Below are 13,595 nucleotides of genomic sequence, written 5' to 3'. Positions count from 1 at the left end.
TAAGAATTTTTTAAGGAACTTTTTGTCACAACATGAATTTCAGGTTTATAAAGAATTAGTAGCAGATACAATGTTGATGTAAATTGGCAGGTGATTCGAAACTTTTGGCCGGATTTTGCTTTGTAAGTATTAGGCCATTTGTTGAATGTGAAGCATGCCTAAACAGTCATTGAAGAATTATTAAGATTCTTCAAAAAACTTCTAAATATCTATTTGCATTTAACCTTAGTACGGTCTACGGGTCTCTTTTGACCCATGGCCTTCTTACTGTTTTAATAACTTTTGCTGACGTCAAATTTATGTTCCCTTAATATTGTATCGAGGGTTTACTTTCTAGGTTCATACGGCAGGCTAGTAGCAAAATTTCGGGTCTTTTTCGATCCGGTAACTTTCACGAAGAAATGTCATTTAACTCGTACAAATGATTGCGAATTTCAAAAATCTATCGAAGCAATTATATTGTGCGTGAGAAATAGTCACAGATCTACCATTTACTGTATATTTTTAATGATACATGATACTAACTTTGGCGAAGAAATGTAATTTAAGTCATGTAACACTTTCTGTACGAACGTAATAGGTGTCCTAATACTTACGAACAGCAGCGTACGTGTACACGAACGAGTAACCTGTTTTTTCCCAAATAACGTTATCCGCTGGCGGTGAAAAATTTATTAGTATACCCTGGCGGGTATGCAGCCACTTCTATAAATTTCCCTTCGCGTATGTATCCGATGTGGAAAGATTAAATGAAAATCTCTTCACTGAAATAAAGTGTGAAGCGCTTTTCCTCTTTAGTTAATAGTTTCAATGGTAATGGACGCACACCGGACTGTGAAGGAAGAATGTGCTTTGCTGGTTGCACGAGGCCGTGCAGCTCGATGCAACTTCGCGGAAACTGGAACGTGAAATTGTGGGAAACAAAAGGGGGCGGATTTGAAAACGAGTAGGTGTTGAAATTGCTAATGCTAAAGGATTCTCCTACGGGCACTTTAATAAACATTAATATCCTTCGAACTTGCAATTGCGAGCGTTCGCGAAAATTTCCAGCTAAAATTAGAAGATCTCCAAAGCACGAGTCGAGTTTAGGAAGTAAGCCATTTTATTTTACGAACTCGAATAGCGAGCAACCGTTGTGTGCTCGCCGCTCTTTTCGACCAGTCTGTAACGCGAAAGATCGATGAAAAGATAGACGAAGCTTCGCGCCGTGGAATCGTTTCGTATCAGCCAAAGGTTTCTTTATCGAGGTTTATCTCGTTGCAGAAATTTATGATATTTCGCGAAACTTCTCTCCGGAGTTCTCCAGACTGGTGCCTTTTTTCTCGTCGATTAACCGGTAGGGCTGCACGGTCCCTCGTACCGATTCGTTCGACAGTGATTGATGTCGATCTTAATAGTTCGACTTGGAACGCGTAGGTATGCACATCGCGCCCAAGACGAACCGCGAAACTCCTCGATAGTTCCGCGAAAAATGTCGAAAGTTGGCGCGATAAACGGTGAAACGGGCGCAACGGCGATGTCGCCTGATGTTTCGATGATACTTTCAAAGAAAGAAAGGCCGTCGAGATACGCAGTGATATCCTTTCTTCTCTCTTCTTTTTTCACTCCGTTAAACGTTTTTTTCGGGGAAGGGGGAAGGTGAGGTGTAACAATGCCGCGGAATCTGGACCAGCACTGACACGATTTCTAATATCACGCTGTTCCAGATGTTAAACTGAAAATAGGGAACGCGGCGAGGGGGGTTACCCCGACGACTTCTGTCATGCATAAAAAAAGATCGTGCACATTCTCCGTTAAAGTATTTTCTCCGAGTCCTTGGTCTCTTTGTCACCGTTCACAATATTGCCCATCGATCTCGTCTTTATTCTTTCATCGCGCGTATTGTGATCCGATATGGTTTATAGTCGGGGCCACGATATAGCGAGGTCGTAAAATCGGTCAGACGTCAAAGTAAACATGTTTTAGCTGCCGGGACCCGAAAATTGACAGAGATACGAGCAGATAAGTACTTGAAACCATGGTCAGGACCGTACAAAGAATTCTTCTATCCAGCGAAAGTCAAACTGATTCTAATATATTTACTGAAAATTGAGTTCAGCTAGGACAATTTAGGGTTTTTTTCTTCTGGGAAAAGCCGCATTTGGAAGTACGGTTACAAGATGCAGATAGAAAATGCAAAAGGATTGTGTAGCTTTAATATTAACATATTTTCCATTTGTAAATGAAATACCATTTTCTACTTGAAGTACCAAATCATATGCTACCATTCGTTTATTGTTGGAACCCTCAAACAGACTGCAACACACGGCCTTGAGTGCCGCAACATCAATCGATGCCGATTCTTGAGAGTTTAATTTACGACCTCGCTATATCGTAGCCCAAACTATATGTCGAATCGTCTCGAGATTTAGTAAACGAGCGGATCATACAGGGTAACTGGGGGTAAAACAGGAGAAGCGCGTTGTTATTGATATCAGAGAGTACGTGAGATTTTATTGCGAGATATATTTAGAGAGCGTTGATCAAATTATCATTATTTCGTTTTACGTGTGTTTATAGTTATTGTTATAAAATAGATTGCTACTGAACTTATTATCAACTGTTATACAACCACATTAACAACGAAAGAGGTTACAGTAATAAATATTTCGTAATGTTTGCAACAGAAAAATTGCATCGATAGAAATATATGTTTGTTAATAAGTCTAGCGAATGGAATTGCAGAAATACAACGAGTTTCACGCGGAAAATGTTGGTGAATGTGAAAACGAGCAATGAAAGAAGTTACACACAATATTACTCACAACAACTCTAAATCCAGGAAATTGAATTCTAAAAAGAAGTTGCAGCAAGAAACGCTAAAATCACAAATCCAAGCAATTTCACGTACAACAAATACGTTCAACACGCAAGAATTACTAACAACAAGTACAACATTCATCGTCACAGTGAACGTATCAAGACGACAGACTGCCCTCTCAAAGCCCAACAATTCGCGATACAAAGTACCATTCGTTATTTTCTCCTAGAAACAACATTCCTCTACCAACAGTTACCTCCCGATTGAAAATTCAAACACAAACTCCCCCGAACACAATCCTAATCATCTCATTCCCTCACAGAACCCAACCCAAATACCTACCATAGTTCCGCCGGATTTTTTCACCTGTTGCGATTGATCGTCGCAAGAAAAAAGGAAAACTAGGAGCTCGAAACGAAGTGAAGCGAAGCCAGAGTACTACCTGCGTTTTATTTCCCATCTCTCTCTCTCTTTTTTTACACGAACCGAGGCGCGAGAGTTAGGGGCAGCTAGATCGAGACAAAAGCTCCGAGTAGGGACAAAGAAACGGAGCGGAACAGGGGTCGCGGGAAAAACGGGCACGTGGAAAATGTCGCGGTGGTATTTGGCCCGGAGTTTCGACTGCGTTTTCCCTCCATTGACGGGCCACCGAGCGGAAATGAAAACTTTGTTTACCGCGTGCCCGCTAATTACTCGGGGGCCGATCGTCGGGCTCCAGAGACTCTGTTCGAACCGACCAGAGGGGGTTGCCAGATTGTAGGGGATTTTATTCCGAGGCTTGGTCACTGTGTTCAAGAAAGAACTGCTTTGAAATCGAGCTCTACGCTGCAGCCAGTTTGATTAAAGGGTGAGAGTAGCAAGTGTAGAGATACCGAGGATTTCCACACGCCGCTCTTTCAATTTCCACATTTTCGCCGAGCTATTTTTGGGGAAATTGCAGGGAGCCGGGATGCCACTTTGTACCCGCAACTATCCCATTTTTCAGTTTTAGATTCTGTCAGGTACCGACCATTCGCACTCCGAGACGATTTTGGTGGAGGGAAGATTGCAAATGGGATCTTTGAAATTTTTGAAAATTAATTTAGAAATAAACAGTGTTGTTTTGTTTAAATATTCCATGCATTCTCTGTTTCACTGTGGTGAATTTATGGGGGTTCGTGGATCTGCTCTGTGACTGATTAATTATTTAATTTCGCTTCTCAGTCGTTACTAGATTGCAAAGGGTTAACGTTCGCCACCAAGTGTCACATTCTCTAGATTTTCGGTATTATCTGCGTATCGTAAAAAATGCACAGTTTGAGTGTTTAATGAATATGGGGTGTGTGTAAGTGTAGATATCCATCGTATTATGAAAAAAACTGATCAAAAAGTAGACACTGATAATGTAAATAAAAAAAATTCGAAGAACAAGGGACGATACTTGGACAGAATTGTGGTAATAAACGTTGTTAAACAACGAATAATTACAGACACTACAGAAAAGGAAAATAACGAGGAATCTATCTTGATCTTCTCTAACAGTCGAGAAACACCAGCGTGTCGAATAACCAAGAAGAAGCCCTCGGAACAGACACCTAACGAGCCATCGTCCTTTAACCCTTTAGCTACCAAGGGTGGCTATAGCCGCTCACCGTCGAGCACTCGCTGCACGCTAACGGCGACCATAGTCACCCATTAGCCTTTCGAATAATTGATCACGTTGGCTTTAAAGTTCGAAAATTCGACGAAATATTTCTAACAAATATTAACCACCGATACAAATGAATTTTAATTAAACGCGTTAAATTGTTCGACATTAAAATTTACCAAACAGCGTGTAGCTGTAAATGAAATTCGACAAGAAAACTGCTCGACTGGGGTAAAATAATTTATTCGCTTCTCGGTAATAACTTGGAAAAGTTGTACGCTAGTGGCGTTGCGAAAGGGTTGAATCTCATCAGCGAGCAACCCACGAGCTCCCAATTACGCAGTCGAAAATTCCTCCCTTCGAACGAATCGTCGTCTCTCCAGGACGCAAGGGCCAGCAGTCTCTCCGCTCGAGGATAAAAAGAAAAATAACGACATCGGAATGAAGAAAAACAGGGTGGAAAGGTGGAAGAGGAGAGAAACGATGAAGAATTTCGTCGTTCTGAACCGATGACAAATGATGATGACGACGACGACGACGACAAGGATATATTCTACTACCCTCTCTGTTCTGTCCGAGGAGGAGTGGAGAGGTTTTGAACCATCGGTGTCTCACTTGGACCCGATGGTTTAGCAAACCCAACGATCGTGAGCTCTCTCTCTCTCTCTCTCCCTCTGGTATAAAGGTTACCATGACGACAAGGACACCCCGTTTAGGCAGAGACGACATGCGCTGAAAGAAGCGCCGGGTTCGATCGTGCCACCCCTCGATTCATCTCGATTCTTTTCCCGCCTCGTTTGGCGCCGCGCGTGCCATCGACTCTCTAACCGAGGAAATTGTGCAATACGAAATTAAGAAATAACTCGGTGGCAGCTCTTCTATGCTTTTTTCTGTCTCTTCCTTCTCTTCCTTCTTTTCTCTGTCTCTCCCTCCTCTCTTTCTTCCTTTCTGTGTCTCTCCCAACTGTCCCCTCTATTCTCTGTCTCTCTCTCTCTCTTCTCAAAAGAAGGCATTACCACTATAATCACACCATTCCTCCTCTAATTCTCCATACTCCTTCGCGCATTCATTACCGAATCGCACAACAATGAAAAACAGTTCACACATGACCCACCTAGCTAAACGCAACCAAAACTCGACAAGAAAATTGAATTCACTCGTCGCGAGAAAAATTGGCACCGGTTCAACCTATCAAGCACACATTCCACCACACAGACCTCCTCTTTCCTCGAGAATATCGTCGCGGTTAATTGCTTTCCCTTGTATCTCGCCTCGTTTCTCCGAAATGCGGAAACGTGCATGCATCTTTTTCACCAGGCGACGGACTTTCCATTCGTTTCGTTAGCCGCTTGTTGGAAAAACGCTTACGTTTTTCCAGAGAAGCCGCCCACCACCGCACGGGTTATAAATCTTCGCTGTGGAATTAATGAAATCGCAGTGTCTATATGTGTGTGTGTGTGTGTGTTCAACCACGGGTCACAGGATTTCAAGCGTCGAAACGACCAACTTCGGGAGAATCGATTTTAGAGACTGTACGGAGCACGGAGAGGATTGTACACGGGAGATCCTCGATAAAAATATAACAGATAAGCCGTGTATATCGCGGTGATCGATTGGTAGACGGATACACGGCGACCCTTCCACGAGTTCCTGGGTAAAAAAGGAACCGGAAATCGATCAGGAAAGCCGTTTCGACGGGGTCGTAACAACACGTGCCTCTTGGGAAAATGAGGGGAAAATTTGGAAATTTGACGAAATTGAAGCTGAAATTGGAAATACCTTGAAGGGAACTTCGGTATCCCCAAAATTCCCTTCTCCATTTTTTCTTTTAAACTGTACAAGATTGCAGGAGATCTGATATTTTGCTACTGTCTGGTTCTTTAGAGTGGAAACACCACTTAAAGATTATTACGTATTTAAGTTCAAATTAAAGTAGACTTTAAAAAATGTTTTAAATTAAAATTTCATATATATTTCTGGATCTAAGGTCCAGAATACCAGAGGTATTTTAGAGATACGAAATACAGTGCTACGTACACTGCATGTCAACAAGAAAAATTTCACTACCCACGTATCGTGGTCGGAATAATAACAAAAAAGTAAACAATGTTTACCCAGAGAAGGATAGAGTATGTCTAAGACTCGGGGGAAGAACTGTAAACAACTGGTTTATTGTAGCTTCGTAACTGTAGAACCCTAAGTAACTTAGAATACAATAAAACGAAATTATAAAAACAATTAAACTAATTAGCGATGCGCAGGTCCTCTTCTATCTTCGATTAACTCGATCATTCGACCGTGTACGTATGTACGCATACATACTATCTAATTACCCTATTCACGCGTATAAATACCGCGAAACTGTAGCTATGCAGCTCGCAGAGACGCACTGGACGTTTCATTCTTCTCCCAAGTTCGGCTGTTCGTTGTGCAGTTGAATTCACTGCCACTGTTTCTCGTACGTAGCCGCAATTCGCGAGGAATTAGTTCACACGCAAGAATTCGCGATCGCTCTTTCGCGCCTATCTTACTCGCCATGATAAGGAAAATTGTGAAGCTGCGCTAATTACGTTAATCGATTCGAAATCCGCGTGTAATCGAAACTACGCTGTTCGAGGGAGCACTGAATTTCCTACGAGACTACGATAGCACTGAATAAGCGTCGCTCGTCGAGGCACTGGTTCGGCAGACTAGTAAACACCGACTGAGGACATATCGTCCTGCCCGATTTCCGCTCGCTATTCCTGCGCAGCTAGCTTGATAAGAAATTTCAGGGGTGATATAGGCCTGGTACGACAACATCAGGCAGAGTCGTCGTATTTACATCGAGGCAAACGTGAAGCTATTTAGACGTCCTTTCGGGAGTGAAACTATCGCGAGTTGCTCTCGAGAGTATTTCTCGCGAGTTGACACTACTTCTGAGAGTGACTATCTGAGAGCATCTCCGCTGTTCGTTATGTATTTAAATTTGGCGATGAATTTCACCGGAACGAATTCGCATTCGTTCTTTTTCACCTTTGTTATTCGCCCTGATAAAGAACATTGTAAACTGTGAATTTTTAAGAAATTTTTTAAATACTGAAAATTGATTCGAAATTTTGCAAGAAAAAAATTCGCGTATGATCGAAACCGCGTTATTACGAACCCTTTCGCTGCGGAATATTTCGATCGTGGCCACGTCCTTTTGAAATTTCTTTTATTAAATTTAAATGAAAGCGTGCAAAGGATAAAATTAGGAATGAAATTAGAATAACGAGCAAATTTTCAAAGTGTCTATGCAACGAAAGGGTGAAAACATCATATACACTAAAATATCATTTAAAAAGGTGAAGAAGCTCGTCCAATTTCACAGTAAAAATTCCTTCGGTATTCCAGAATAATATTCTTAAAATGGAAAAATACGTGGAAAAGAGGGGCGTTCCACCAGGATGCATCCTGTTTTCTGGTAAACACTCGAAATAGTTAATACAGCGGTATCGATTGTTTTCGCGTGGTACGCGCGAGAGGGTTGCACGCGGATAATATTGGATCTGGCCGGTGTTCCACGGTATTCAATTGCGGTCGATTTAAAATCAGAGCTCCCGATGCTAGGCCAAATCCCGTTCAAACATGTTAACTCCCAATTCTGACGCGTTTCGATGCGCTAATAATTATTCTAATTAATTATCCGTGTTGATAATTGAACTAGACTAAATCGTGACAGATGTGTCTTAAATGCAACGCAAACTCTCCCCGTTTTCTGCAAATTGACGTCTCGTTTGTACATTTCTACCTGTCGCTGAAAAATTGTAAGGAAATTACAAACAACTACAAGCAAAGTTAGCGAAATAAATATATGCAATCTTAGAAAAGAAATCTCGTTGAAATTTATTTTCTAACAAATGTCAATTTTATTGCATTTCATTATTAAAAAATAGAATCGTAATAAATTCAAATGCCTCCAAAAAATAAGATCGCAATTTTTCTTCCGGCGAGCGAAGAAAAATCGAGTTACACAGAGGTGATAAATTTTCGTTGAAAGGAGGAAACGACACCGAGTCGCGGTAACTGGTAGGAAAATGACGATCAATTTACAGCATCGCTGTAACCAATACTCGGCCTATCGTGTAATAGCAGATTCTCGATTTCGCCAAGCAGCCCCCAATATCACCGTTCCGTTCAAAGAGGACACCGAGTCGAGGGGGAACAGAGGTGTCCCCGATCGTTAAGCAACGCGCTAACACGGTATCAGCGTTTCCAATTAACGACAAGCGTTTTATAGCTAGACCGGGCATGGTCGGTAAAACGTTACCGTGCTGGTGAATCAGAGATTGTTTGCCGGGAAATAGAGTGGTAGAGAGAACGTGTCCGTGATGCTTACCTGAAACAGAGAAAAAGAGGTATCGTAAAACATTTTGAAGGCTAACACTTGCTGGTAGTTGAAAAGAAACAGCTGAACGAAAGAAAAGATCGTGATTTTTCTTTTTTTAACTTTTAAGTACACTATAGATGGTAGAATAATTATTGCACGATAGTTGACTGCATAGACGACTGGTAATTATGTTAATTGCTAGTAAGAGCTGATTGACACCACGTTGATAATTACGCAGACGATTCGAAGGTAATTTATCGAGAGGAAGAAAGATGTGGTATTATTATAGCGTATTGAGGAGAAGATTGGATAAGAGTAATGTTCGAGAGATTGTTAGAAGGATGATGGCACAAGAACGAAGTGGAGAAAATATTTTCTAGGTAAGGAAAATCGATGGAGAGATAGCGAGAAGGGTCCAAAGACAAATTGATCCATTGTCCATTCACTTTCTAGACAGCACACGCCGCCTCGAAAGTGTATCATTTCCTGCTGTTAACGGAAATTGTTGCAATTTCAGTAATGCCGACTTAGGATAAAGCGAAGGGGAATAGCAATGATGCTTCTGGTAGTGGAAAATGATTCTTCGGGCAGTGGTGGAAGGGAGAGGGGAGATTATGTATTGTCTTTGGAGAGAAAGGAACATTAGCGATTTTTGTGTATTCAGATTTTCGAATATTTGAGTATTCCAATTTCCTAATATCTAAATTCTCAAGAATTGGAATTTCTGAGCATTCGAATTCACAAATATACGAATTCTCAAGCTGTAGAATTCCCAAATATTTGAATTCCCAAGCATTCGAACTCCCAAGCATTCGAACTCCCAAGCATTCGAATTCCCAAATATCCAAATTTCTATAGACTGGAATTCCCAAATATTTAAATTTCCAAGCATTCGAATTCCCGAGCTTTCGAATTTTCTAGCATTCGAATTCCCAAATATCCAAATTTCTAAGCATTGGAATTCCCAAATATTTAAATTCCCAAGCTTTCGAATTCAAGCTGTAGAATTCCCAAATATTTGAATTCCCAAGCATTCGAACTCCCAAGCATTCGAACTCCCAAGCATTCGAACTCCCAAGCATTCGAATTCCCAAATATCCAAATTTCTATGCATTGGAATTCCCAAATATTTAAATTTCCAAGCATTCGAATTCCCAAATATTTAAATTTCCAAGCATTCGAATTCCCAAATATCCAAATTTCTATGCATTGGAATTCCCAAACATTTAAATTTCCAAGAATTCGAATTCCCGAGCTTTCGAATTTTCAAGCATTCGAATTCCCAAGCATTCGAATTCCCAAATACTCAAATTCCCAAGCATTCGAGCTCTCAAGCATTCGAATTCCCAAATATTCAAATTCCCAAGCATTCGAATTCCCAAATATCCAAAGTTCCCAACAAAAAAATTCTCAAATCTCATGCAAAATGAAATTTACTCATTACACCTCGAGTACGCGCACAATAACATTCTCTGTCCACAGTATACAATTCATTTCACTCAGTTTTCTCTTACTCCCGTTCGGTCAAAGAGTTCTTTCCCGGGGGTAGTGTTGCAGTCAGCAGACTAATAATGCCACCTTGAAACGTTATCAAAAGGCTCGGACAATGATTTTCCAAACTCGCCGCCGCCCTCGTCGTGGGTCCGTGTGTCTGAAAATTTGATTACTTCCGCCAGAAGCAACGTTAAATCCCGTTGGCTTCTTTCAGAAAACGCTCGCGCTTAGTTCACCGGGTTAATACCATTAATATTTCACGCTATTTGATGGCCACGCGGCAGACGAACGCAATTTTCCCGATCCATTCTCGCTTGCGAAACTTCCCGTTCGAACGCCCAACAACTTGCCCGATCTTTTCATTTAACGAGTGCCGGTTTAATACGCTCAGAAACGAGGCTAGGAAGCAGCAAACACAAACAACACCATGGGGCGATTTTTAACACTCTGTTCTCCAACGATTTATCTGTTGCCAGTTTCTCTACGCTCCTTCTTCCACGCATTTGTATATTTCAAAGCTTTCCACGGGGGAAACTAGAATAAGAAAAGCTTGGTGAAATGTTGCGATCGTTCTTTTCACGCTCAACTTTGTCCATTAATTTCTGTTTCTCGCAGAAAATGAAACTGCGAAGATTTTTCTAACACCTTCGTTTATTCTCCTTCGAATTAAATATAAAAGAAATTTGAAAGAATCATAATTTGTAGATCCTCTCGTTTTCTTTTTTTAAGATTGGAAAGGTTTGAGTGAAAGAAGAAGATAACAGAGTTAATCCGTTTCTCCTCAAGTTTGTCGCTTCGATGGTACCAGGATATTTCTCTCTTTTCGAGCGATTTCATTCGACGCGACACGCTTAATAAACGAATAAATGAATAAATTTCTCTGGCTAGGTAGCGACTCGATTTTAGCCTGTTTGCATAAGGAACGCCCCCGTCCCGGGGCGGGGAGGAGCGTCGTTATGCAACGAAGCTGAAATATTTCGCTGTCCATTAACCTTTATCACTGCAACGTCACCGGCATGCACGCGACGTGTTCAGCTATTAAAGTTGCATTCCTTTGCGACCGCAATGCGACCGAATTTTTCATTCACGAAATATTATAAACCATTAAAGTCCCCTTATTCCGTCCATTCTGAGCCGACGATTCTTGTAAATTCCGCTAAATGCCACTGTTAGTGGGTATTAGACATTCTTGTGAACGTCGTTTGAAATTTTTCAAATTTTAGCGGACCTTGAAAATATGCAAATGTAGTTTATGTGTGCGGAAAATGAATAAAATATTCAAATTTGTGAAGAATTCGAATTTCCACGCATTGAAATTCCCAAATATTCGAATTCCTAAGCATTCGAAATCCCCAAGCACTCGAATTCCCGAGCATTCGAATTCTCAATCATTCGAATTCCCAGGCATTCAGAATCCCAAATATTTAAATTCCAAGCATTCGAATTCCTAAGTATTTGAATTCTCAAGCTTTCAAAATTCCAAGCATTCGAATTCCCAAGCATTTGAATTCCCAAATATTCGAATTCCCAAATATTCGAATTCCCAAGCACTCGAATTCCCAAATATTCGAATTCCCAAGCACTCGAATTCCCGGGCATTCAAAATCCCAAATATTTAAATTCCAAGCATTCGAATTCCTAAGTATTTGAATTCTCAAGCTTTCAAAATTCCAAGCATTCGAATTCCCAAGCATTTGAATTCCCAAATATTCGAATTCCCAAATATTCGAATTCCCAAGCACTCGAATTCCCGGGCATTCAAAATCCCAAATATTTAAATTCCAAGCATTCGAATTCCTAAGTATTTAAATTCTCAAGCTTTCAAAATCCCAAATATTTGAAATCCCGAGCATTCGAATTCCCAAGCATTCGAATTCCCCATCTTCACTCCCACAAAACAGAACGTCTACCTCTAACAAACTTCACAAAATCCCTCTAAACTAAGCATCACGTGAAAACACTCTCCCTACAACCCTAACTTCCTTCAGTATTCTAATCTCAAAATCTACACCCTGTACGACGATAAAGAAAATTACCCAATTCGCCCGTTCAATTGTAACAAATCAAAACTAGCAATCAGGAACGATCATAGATTCGCGAAAAAGCCATATCGATATTCCAACAAAATGGATAAAGAAAAAGAACCCTGGGAAACGAGCAACACCCCCATAACAATCGCTTCTCCTTCCACCCTGTACCGGGATAGGGACAAACGTCCAGACGGGTCGATGGGGCGGGCGTCGTCGTCCTCTCGAAATGAAACTGAAACTCGCCAGCTTCTCGGCCATTTTGCCGGTGAAAAGGTCCGTTCTCTCGTTTCCTTCTCTTCACAGCCTTTCTCCGGCACGATCGTTCTCGCGAACCCTCGCCCGTCTGCGCGAAATCTGCAACCCCGAGCAGAGCGAGGAAGCCTAGCTTTCTTATCACCATCGATCGGCAAACCGAAAGAGAGAAGCGTAACTCGTGAATATCCACGCGTAAATTTCGTCGAGGAAATGTAGATAGCACTTGATACCAGTTGAGGTCGTCGACACTTTTCGGAAGATTCATAAGGCTGTCGACCGCGAAATGACGTTCGGTGAAGGATCTTCACGTAGGGGGACGATCGTGGATGACGAAGAGAGGATGGAAGTGAAGTTGAAGTTGGAAAGACGAGGGGAAGATTAGTTTGTTTCGAGTGTGACGCTGCTCGAGGGAAATTCACGTGCGAGTTTACGAGTTCTTCGATGCTATGTTTTGAGCCTCGAACGTTTCCAGTCTTCAGATTTTTTGATCTTTAGGTATTCGAAATTTGGGATATTTGAACATTCAAATTTGTACCGCTTCAATTACATCGAATGAAATTCAATCTTGAATGGTTTCAATTTCATTGGCGAATTTCAAATGCGAATAACTCGAATTTAATCGACTCAACTCAAATTTTCAATGGTTTCAATTTCATTGGCGAATTTCAAATACGAATAACTCGAATTTAACTGACTGAATTCCAATTTTCAATGGTTTCAATTTCATTGGCGAATTTCAAATGCGAATAACTCGAATTTAATCGACTCAACTGAAATTTTCAATGGTTTCAATTTCATTGGCGAGTTCTTCGATGCTATGTTTTGAGCCTCGAACGTTTCCAGTCTTCAGATTTTTTGATCTTTAGATATTCGAAGTTTGGGATATTTGAACATTCAAATTTGTACCGCTTCAATTACATCGAATGAAATTCAATCTTGAATGGCTTCAATTTCATTGGCGAATTTCAAATGCGAATAACTCGAATTTAATCGACTCAACTCAAATTTTCAATGGTTTCAATTTCATTGGTGAATTTC

This window comes from Habropoda laboriosa, unplaced genomic scaffold (assembly GCF_001263275.1).
Source record: "Habropoda laboriosa isolate 0110345459 unplaced genomic scaffold, ASM126327v1 scaffold15, whole genome shotgun sequence".
NCBI classification, from domain to species: Eukaryota; Metazoa; Arthropoda; class Insecta; order Hymenoptera; family Apidae; genus Habropoda; species Habropoda laboriosa.
This window is presented reverse-complemented; position numbering follows the sequence as displayed.